This window comes from Pantherophis guttatus, chromosome 3 (genome assembly GCF_059756535.1).
Source record: "Pantherophis guttatus breed Tessera chromosome 3, ASM5975653v1, whole genome shotgun sequence".
Lineage (NCBI taxonomy): Eukaryota > Metazoa > Chordata > Lepidosauria > Squamata > Colubridae > Pantherophis > Pantherophis guttatus.
In genome coordinates, this window is record NC_142065.1 from 48,651,785 (window position 1) to 48,662,925 (window position 11,141).

Genomic DNA, 11,141 nt, shown 5'->3' on the forward strand with positions numbered 1-11,141 from the left:
CAGTTAAAATGGAAAAAAATGGTTTACTTTTTAGGTGTAATGGAACTTAAAGGGTAATTAATTAAACAGCATTGATTAGAAAGGAGGATGTGGGATAAAATAGGGAGCTCTCGTTCAAGGATTATGTTTATTCTGAGAGGTATTTTTAAAAAACTTAGAATACTTTCCGGTTGCTATTGTCTCAGAGTCAGCTAAAATTACACTTTTGTACCCTGATGCCCTAGAAGTATGGTTTAGTTTTAAGTGCTAAGAAATGTGTTTACCATGGTACAATTAAATCAGTGCCAAAAATAAGTGTTTTATCTAATTGAGCCACTATATGGTTTCACTGTTTGACTTTGGTTTAGTTTTTGGATATAGCCATTTTGATTTTTAAATCAGGTTTATGGCTTAGTGTACTTTATGAATTCAACCACTTTCGGCTTAGTTACTAAGCCATATTTAAACAGTAACTTATTGTGTTATGTGGATCTATCCATTGAATGAAAAGTGATGAAACATATGAAACTGGTTGCCTGCTAATGTCTTTCTGCAGTTTACATCCATTCCTCATTTAATCGCTAAATATGTTCAATGCACTGTACCTTATTTTATTACTATTTATTACTGTTATTTTTCAGAGATCTTTAAGGAGCATTTTCTATGTGCCAAGAATGGTGCTTTTGCCAAGCCTTTGTGAAGGTTAGAAAAATTCCAACTAGAAGACATTCTTAATAGGCAGATGAAAAGCAGACATGCAGTTGGTGTACTAGCCTCTCATTGAGTCAGACTGATAGCCTCCATCAACCTTCAGGGGAACAGGCTGATTGAATTGGTCTGCTGCAAGCACCTGATGAACTCTTTTTGGTTTCTAATGGTGTTTGGGTAGAGACCTAACAGGCAGCTAGCTCTGTGTGGCATTTGTTCAAATCTGTCTAATGGTAGTAACAGTTTTTTAATTAATAATTTTGTTAATAGTATTTATTCGTTTTAATGGCTTGGATTTTTTTGAGTATTTTATAGGTGTTTTATTGTGTTTGTTGTAAGATGCCTAGAGTTGTAAAAATAAGGCAGCATACTAATAGTGTTAAATAAATAGATAATCGTTCAGCAATCCAGTGTCTCCTTTACAGGTGGTGCTTGTGCTGTTTCTTCATCAGCTCTGCACCCATATGATTGCACCTTGACATTACTGGGGGAAACAGAGCTGATTAATTCTGAGCTCAGCAGCAGGGCAGGAGGAAGTGCTGCAGATGCTGAAACTGAAGTGATAGAGCTGAGAGGTGGGAAATTTTCCTTTAATGGGAATTCTTGCCTCATCCTGGTTCCTGAGTTTTCCATTCTCCCTTCTTGGGTTAAGGAACTATGGCACTACAGTGCCTTTTAAATCAGTCTTAAAATACATAAAGAGGCAGTTTTGTAGCCGCTGTCCTTGTAGCTGATTTTATTTTTGTATGTCAACAGAAACAGTGTAAAGTTTGAGTGAAGGGGTAAGTGCATTGTCTGGCTACATATATATTTTTTTGCCCTCTCCTATTGGTGAGGAAGACCATTGCCAGAATGCTGGCAGTGAATTTCAGGACATTGAATTCCTTGGGGTGAGGATGGTGTACAAAAACGATTTCTGATATTCTCAATAGAAGTTTGCTCTTATTCTCACCTGCTACGTGTGTAACATTATATTTAACACGGCCAAGCAAGCAAAAGTAAAAATGTGACTTTTCTGGCAATAAGTCACAAGCCTCACAGAGTTGGAGAGTTGATAAACATTATGCTTTCCTATCTCTGAATATATTCGTGCTCAGCACTTCATAAAGTTATTTATCTGCTTTTAATTGTGCAATTGGAAAGAATCTGGTGTTATTGGAAAGAATAATTCAACAAGTTCCATAATAAATTGCTATTCAAAACAACCACTACCTCCAAACTAATTTGGATACCACCCTTTTTTCCCTTCATGAAAACTCCAAGCCATTAACGACCGTCACAGTCAAAAATCTAGCACATTTCTAAGCATAGCTGTACTGTTACTGCAGTAGTAGCTACATATTGAGCCTTTCTAGAGAAAAAAAATAATGTGAACTTAAAGAAGACTCTTGTTTCATTGCATCCTTAATAACATTTCCATGTTAGCCATCTTTTAGGATCAGCACATTAAATATATTTTGTTTGCAGCCAAGGGACTGTTGTAGCCTAATTTTCTTTAGGCTTCAGTGTCAAAATGGAGTATTTAGTTCTCTTGGATAGTTAAAGTAAAATAGATCAGTATGTACTTCATAGCCGCTTTTAAAAACATTGCCAATGAGTATGTCTATTTACAGCTACACTGCAACCAGCAGCTTTTAAAGGTTAGAGCAGGTACTGTAAACTCAATGAATGGAATAATGATAATGAAATACCTACTCGTCTCTCAAGAACATTATGAAGATTAAGGTTTGAGTATCATAAATGCCAAGAAACATTAGTACTGTACTGAACTTATTTTGCACATCAAATAGAATCCCATATTAATTGCTATTGTGTTTTGTGTGAAAGGGCATTATCTCTAATCCAATTCCCCAATTCCTTATCTCATAATGGTTATCTGCATCTTCTGATTGGTCTCTGGGGAATCTTGTTGTACATAAGATAATAGGTTTTATTTATGTTTTAATATTTCTTTAAAAGTTTTCATAGTTTTAAGTCCTTCCATGAGAGTTCATCTTTTCAAGCATTTTGGATTCTGTAACAGCAGGGAACGGTTGCCTCTTTGCCTAGCGATAGAAGAATGTGAATCTGCCCCCATTTTCCCATTAGGGGAGGTAGGGAAGAGAGAACTCTATATAGTAAAATGTAACCCGCTTATGATGATAGTTTTATTTTCCTGGAACTTTCAGTCCTCAGATATATGAAATACTTGAAATGTTGCAAATGGTCCTGTTCTTGAATTAATATTAAAAAGTAACCAAATTGGAGTCTGGGATTGTGAGACAACAACTTTCAGTGGGTAGTTGTTTTTTTCTTTCTTTCTGTAATTCATTTTGAAAAGCCTGGCTCTAGCTAGGTAGATCTCAATGTCTTACATTGTGCAGTTTTCTTCATCGTTATTTGTACTGATGATTTTGCTGATTGTTTCTGACCTGGCAGAAAAACAAGGGCATGGGGATGCTCAGTTGCTCTGGCCACAGAAGTTGCTTTGTGATTTTTATTCAGTGGTTTCTGCTGTGTATCTCTGTTAATTCCTATTTGTATCTTATCCTGTGTAGCCTTCAAAGTGAAGAGCATTAGCAGTGCCATGTGACTGAGGAGCACTAATATCTTACGTGAATGTGCACAAAGAATGTATCCAAAATAAATTAATTCTGATGCTTATGTTTTGGAAAGTGTGGCTTATTTGGTAACTTGTAAACAAAAACTATAATTACCAAGGTACTCTGATCTCGGGCAATTTTGTTTGCTTGGCAATCCTGGATTTTCTGTATAATACCTATATTAATTTCCAATGTAAGATCCTCCAGATGTCTTGAGCTTCAGCCCTCATAATGTGTAGCTACCATGATTTTGATGGTAATGCTGAGAAATTAATTAAGGTACCTGGAAGATGCCAAGATAAAATCACAGAAAGTTTTCCAGGCCATAAAGTTAGTGTTTTATTTCATAAAATAGTGGTGGGGTGGTGGTGTCAATAATATAAAAAGTATTTTTAAAGTCAGAAATAGAAACTTCTAATGGGAGATTTTTTTCCCATATTAAGAAGTAGTTAACAATAGTCCTAGAGAGCATGAGTTCATTGTAATGAAGGAGACAATGGCTAAATGTTTATAAAAAACAAAATTCAGTCTTGATTCTGGCAAGCTATTATTCAATGTTGAACAGTTTACTGAAAAAGGTATCGGCTTTTTAGCTTTAAATTAAAGCAATTTGAAATTTTTAGAACCCCATCAGATAAGGTGTGAGAATCAACTATTATCTGTTATTTAATGAAAACACTCTAGGCTTACTTATCTGATGCATGAAAGTGACTATAAAAAAATCATGCTACAAAAGGTATTTTATTTTATTTTATTTTGATCAGGGGGGAAAAAGGAAGGGAATTTGGCAGAGTGTCTCTGAAGTTTGAAGTACTACTCTTGTCTGTTCTGGTCCCTCTAAATGGATTCCAGACTTTAACAAAACAACATTGTGTTCATACATGCATACATTGATCAAACACTTTACAAAAACTTGAGGTTGTTAATAAGTGTAATAATCAAAAATGAAGGAACTAAGGTGCTCTGAGACTTTAGACTTAAACATGCAAACACCTGCTTGGTAATACCCCAGACTTAATTGTTAGTAAGAAATACAGAAGTCTTGATGGTGAATGTTGCAGTTTCTGGAGACAGCAGAATAGAAGCTAAAGAGCCAGATAAAATCATAAAATAGAAAGACCTGTGAATAGAAGTAGAATCACTGTGGCAAAAGAAAGCAAAGATTAGTAACAGGTACCTTGGGTGCAATCCTAAAACATCTGGAGCACCTTTAAAACACCATCAGCATTGACATAATCACTGTCAGTCAATTCCAAAAGGCACTTCACTTGAAACAGTTTACATTCTGCAATGATTCCTCTTATGCCATCGACATTTGCCTATCCCAGATCCTTGAGAAGGACTTGATTGGTGAATAAAGTTAAGCCTAAACATCTGGCTGATTGTCACCAAACATAATAATAAATGAACAACCATCCAGCCTAAACTAACCAGGCAGCCTAAGTAGCATTAATGATCAAAAGCTTGGTAGAAGAAGAACTTTGCAATCTTCAGACAATTAATTTTTTTTGTATTGATGATACAGATGTAAATACAGATTTACAGATGGTTTCCCCAGCAGCTTCATGTAGATATTAATCAACCTGGGAGAAAGAACTGAGTAGTGTGGAACCACAATGAAATACTCTTTACCTGTCTAAACTTCATTTTTTTTACACAGTGCCTCTAATCAGACAATGTTGATTATACAACATGCGGGAGCGGACTGAGCCCTGTGGAACCACCTTGTGTTACCTTAATATATTTTTAATTGCGTAAGCTTCATTAGTAATGTTGATTAAGATCTGAATAGCTGAGCCCTTGTTAGTTCCAAATGAGTTCTTTGACTAGCTAATGGAGTTCAATGCATTAGCATCCAAGATCTTATTTCCTAAGCCTGCCCTCCTGCTTCCTGATTTAAATTGGTTCTGAAACAGGAATGGAGAACTTGTCAAGCTAATTCAGGTTGCTGAGGTTTCTCATCTGGTCTCTAAATTGATCCCCAGCCCTCATTTATAGGTGTTTGCATATATAAGATTTCTTAAAGCTCTCTTTGCAACCAGACACTTCTAAAGAGAGAAGGGTCAAGTAAGGAGTTCTTTCAGTCCTATATCCCCAAATCCAGAAATTAGACTTTATAGAAACTCTTAGTTTAATTCTGGATTTAGTTTAGTAACAGTTCCTCGAATACTAATAGCCACCCAGAGTCTCAAGACTGGGATGGTAAATCAATACGTATGAAACTTGAATGTAATTACAAAAGCCCAACTATATCAACATTGAACTGAACTCATGGGGAGAAAATACCATTACCATATACTTGTTAGTGACACAAAGTCTTGTTGGGGTAGAAAGCTGAGAACTTTGCTACAATCTAAGAGCAGGCATACCTGCTGGTTATATAAGCTATTTTTCAATTGAACCCAAACTGTCATAATAAGATAATGTATGTTATATGGCAACATAGCTGCAGTCACTTCATTCAGGAAGGATAAAATATATAAGAGAAGGCAGGAAAATAAAATAATAATAGCAACAACGAGACAGGTCCAGACAGATATATGAGCTGCAAAAGAAAAACTCCATATACTAGGTTGTTTGTTTTTTAAAAAATCCCTCTACTTCAGTATTAAAGTAATAGTTATATACTGTAAAAAATATTTCTGAACCACTAAAGAAAATATTTGTTTTGCAGTATACTAGATGAGTCCAGAAATATGCAAGAAGTAAATGTTTGTGTGGGGGGGGGGCGGGTTATGGGGGGAAGATTGGATGAGAATGCTTAAAAGTATCAGAAAAGAACTACTAGGTTCTTTGGCTGTTGCACAGAGTTAGATAATTGCAAACTAGCACAGCTCAGAAATTACCAAAAAATAAATGTTATGGTCCAAGAGGGAAATGAAAAGAATTGACTTAGAACTCTATACAACTGCATTTGGTAAGAAAGGTACCGGTAATTCTTTTAAGAAAAGCAACGGAGAGGAAGATGAAATTGCACTGTGTGTTAAAATATCTCCACAAAGTTGGAAACCCAATGGATTTGACAATATTGTCAACAGCTTCTGGATAGAAAGAAATCAAAGAAGAAAATGTGGCTGAGGGAGTGGTGATAGTAAGAGCACTGAAGGAAGGTGACATATTGCAATTTATTCTGAATGTAACTGAAAAAGACACATTTTAATAAATAAAAATCTGAGCAGAGGCAAATGGGATTTTACAGCAGGTGAAGCTAATGTAAACAGGAGCTCAAGATAGTTAAAAGTTCCTGAAAAATCCCCATCAAAAACAACTTTGCAAACAATTTTAATTCCTCTCCACCCATTTCAAAACAAGAATTCATGTGAGAAATACAAGAAGGATATGTCACCAGGATGAATAATGTACATACAGTACTGAAGTGGAAGCTCAGTTCAATAAAGATACTGCTAGAAAAACTAGAGCTCAGAATCTCTGATTGAAGAAAGATGTGACATACAACAAAAATGCCTTCTGTAGGTATACTTATTTGGTTATTTTACAATTTTAGTAACTTTTCCCAATCTGGAAATTCTAAAAAACATACAACATAACAAATAGAAGAGAAAATAACTGGTATACCAATTGCTCAGCAAAATATCTTATTTCAACTAATGTTGATAAAGTGGCCCGTAGTATTCTAAGTAATACACCCAGTTAAACGTGTGCCTTGATATGATAGGATGAAGATAGCTGACTGATCTATAATATTTATGAAAACAATCTTAGAACTGCAGTTGGTTATCATTTCTAAACTGCAAAATCTACCAATGACAGTTGATAATTGATCCATGAAACATTCACAATATAATTGCAATTAAAATATCCATAAACACAAAATATTTAAATCTAAGCATAGTTACAATAATTTAACACTACATGATTAAATAGTCCAAAGCAATCATAACAATCATAACAATAAAACTATGATGGCAAAATTTCATCATCATATATGCCCCATAAAACTTCATCTTTGTGATCTTCTGAAACATTAACATTAACAGGAAAGGGCTAATCTTACTTGTAAAGGTTCACTGTAAGGGACACTTCCATAACACTGGGACCAAAATCAAGAAACAATGTTTAAGGGTTTTTCTGCCTTCGTCATGGAAACAGGAAGGACCTGCTAGACTCTTTTAGGATAACTGTATAGGATAGGCTACTTCAGGTAGAAGACTATAAGAACTGTGATACATAATCAAAAAGAAAGACAAATACAAATACAAATTTAGACTTTGTTAATAGAAGTAGAGTTTTCAGATTATTCAATTCAACTTTATCCTGCAGTGGTCAGGAGATACTTTGAATGTTGTATCCACATCTGTGTGCCTTATTTTAAGGAGGATTCAGGCAAATAGAACAGGTTCAGTGAAGGGTAGCAAAGATGATTAAGCACTTAGAAAGAAAGAGCATATCTGTGCTTACCACTTACTGTATGTTGCTCCTGACCTCTGCCAATGCCAGCTTGATTCTGAGCCTGTTCAAAAATTCCTATTCTGACCGAGACAATTTAGCAACAGTTTGCAATGTATTCTGTTCAAATTGTATGCTACCAAATCCTCCCATTAGACTTTCCCCCTGATGCTGTGCCCTCCCCATTTTTCTGTTCCAGGAAAGCAGTTACTTTTCTTTTCATGCCTTTGTAAGTTAAACACATATAAATTTATATTGGATTTATATATGCAACATTAAACTGTCAAAATGCACAAATATATAGGCCCATCTTGCTTTAAAACAATTCACCTCATTCTTATTGCATTTTTTCTTTGAAATGCCTTTGACACTTATCCTTACCATGAGCATAACTGCTGCCTTGTAAATGGAAGGTTTGAAACCCAATAGTAAAATATTACTATTTTTTCATTACTTGCTAATTTTCTTTGTGCTTTAAAAAAGCAAAAGCAAAACAAAACAAAACAAAACAACAGTGGTGCACCACTTTTCATCTCCTCTAGTTGGCACTTTGGCGGTTCAAATCCGTAGTACAGGTCTCCTGCGTGAGCAGAGGGTTGGACCAGATGACCTTCCAGGTCCCTTCCAACTCTGTTACTGTTATCTAAATATTTTTCCCCAAGTTCCAAAGCACTCTTAGTTTTTCAGTTGTTTGGAAGCTGAGGGTGAAATCATTATGGATACAACAAGTACAGACAGTGATACATATTAGAGGTCACAGGGGAGGGGCGGGGGAGTAGCAGTTATTATTAGAGAAGGTTTTAGGCCGAGGGAGGCCACTGTTCCTCAGACGGCCGGTTGTGAGACCCTCCTTGTGAAGTGGGGTCATGGGGTTCAGATGGGTTTGCTGATCACGTACCTGGCTCCCTGCCACGTGGCAGCAGCCCTGCCCGAGCTACTCAACGTTATCACCGTGGTGGCGGTTGATACCCCCAGACTTATGGTCATGGGGGATTTTAACCTGCCGTCCGTGGGTGAGGCGTCTGAGGTGGCTCGGGAGTTCATGGCTTCCATGACGGCTATGGACCTGACCCAGCTAATTCATGGCCCTACGCACATGGGGGGAAACACACTGGACTTGGTTTTTGTCTCTGGACAGTGGTTGAGTGATCTTGAGATAGGGGATATAGTCATCGAGCCCTTGTCATGGTCGGATCACTCTCTCCTTCGCCTTGACCTTCGAACTGCTGCACCCTGCCGCAGGGAGGCGGAACCAATAAGATGGTACCGCCCCAGGTGCCTGATGGAACCTGATAGGTTCCAGGTGGAGCTTGGGCCAATCCCTGAGGTTCTGGCTCACGCCTCGACTGGGGACCTAGTGGCCGCCTGGGATAGGGCGGCCACTGGAGCTCTGGATCGAATTGTGCCTTTGCGGCCTCTGACCCGGCGCCGATCTCACCTGGCTCCTTGGTTCACCGAGGAGCTGAGGGAGATGAAGCGCCGGAAAAGATGCCTAGAGAGTAGTTGGAGGGCCAGTCGTGCTGAATCTGACCGGACACTGGTAAGATCTCATATTAAGAATTACCTAGTGGCGATAAAAGCAGCAAAATGTACTCATTTCGCTGCTCTTATTGCGTCATCAGATAATCGCCCGGCCGCCCTGTTTAGGGTGACCCGCTCCCTGCTCCACCAGGAAGCGAGGGAGGACCCCTTGGAGGGAAGAGCCGAGGATTTTGTTCAGTATCTGTATGACAAAATCACTCAGATTCGGGAAGATTTGGACTCCGACTGGATAGATCCAGCGGGGATGACGGAGGCAGGTCCTGGGAATGTTATCTGGGATGAGTTTGATCCTGTGACCCCTGAGGACGTGGACAGGACTCTGGGTAGACTGAACGCAACCACATGTTTGTTGGAACCATGCCCCTCCTGATTAGTGCTGGCTTCCCGGGAGGTGACGCGAGGCTGGCTCCAGGGGATTATAAATGCTTCATTGGGTGAGGGTGTCTTTCCCGCCACCTTGAAAGAGGTGGTGGTGAGACCTCTCCTCAAGAAGCCTTCCCTGGACCCGGCAGTATTGGCTAATTATCGTCCAGTCTCCAACCTTCGCTTTGTGGCGAAGGTTGTTGAGAGCGTGGTTGCGCGACAGCTTCCCCAGTACCTGGATGAAACGACGCATCTAGATCCGTTCCAGTCGGGCTTCAGGCCTGGGTACAGCACAGAAACGGCATTGGTCACGTTGGTGGATGATCTCTGGAGGGCTCGGGACAGGGGGTGCTCCTCTGTCCTGGTTAGATCTCTCAGCGGCTTTTGATACCATCGAACATGGTATCATGCTGCACTGGTTGGATGAGTTGGGGGTGGGAGGCACCGTACTACGGTGGTTCTTCTCCTTTCTCTCCGACTGGTCGCAGTCTGTGTTGACAGGGGGGCAGAGGTCGACCCCGAGGCCCCTTATATGTGGGGTGCCACAAGGATCGGTCCTCTCGCCCCTTTTGTTCAACATTTATGTAAAGCCGCTGGGCGAGATCATCCGTGGTTTTGGGGTGGAGTACCACCAGTACGCTGACGACACCCATCTGTACATCTCCACCCCAGACCACCCCAACGATGCCCTTGATGTGATGTCCCGGTGCCTGGAGGCCATACGGATCTGGATGGGGAGAAACAGGCTCAGACTCAACCCATCCAACACCGAGTGGCTGTGGTTTCCGACGTCCCGATATAGTCAGCTGGTGCCATCGCTGACTATTGGGGGCGAATCATTGGCCCCCACGGAAAGGGCTCGCAACTTGGGTGTCCTCCTGGATTCACGGCTGTCTTTAGAAGAGCACTTGACGGCCCTGACCGGGAGGATTTTTCATCAGGTTCGCCTGATCCGCCAGTTGCGTCCCTTTCTAGATCGGGACTCCCTACGCACGGTCACTCATGCCCTCGTCACCTCCCGTCTGGACTATTGTAATGCTCTCTACATGGGGCTCCCCTTGAGGAGCACTTGGAGGCTCCAACTGGTGCAGAGTGCGGCCGCGCGGGTGGTAATGGGAGCAACGTGGCGCTCCCATGTAACACCTCTCCTGCGCGAGCTGCACTGGCTCCCGGTGGTCTTCCGAGTGAGCTTCAAGGTCTTGGTTATCACCTTTAGAGCGCTCCATGGCTTAGGACCTGGTTATTTGCGGGACCGCCTGCTACCACCAATAGCCTCCCACCGACCAGTACGCACCCATAGAGAGGGGCTCCTCCGGGTGCCGTTGGCCAAACAATGTCGACTGGCGGCCCCCAGGGGGAGAGCCTTCTCTGTGGGGGCACCTACTTTCTGGAACGAGCTCCCCCCGGAGATACGGAGGATCCCAGATCTGCGTACCTTCTGTCGTGCACTCAAGACGTTCTTATTTCATCAAGCTGGCCTGACCTAAGTTTCTCCCCTTTTTAAATGGAAATTTTAAATTTGGTCTTAAATTATTGGGGTTTTAAATTTTCAGCCAAATT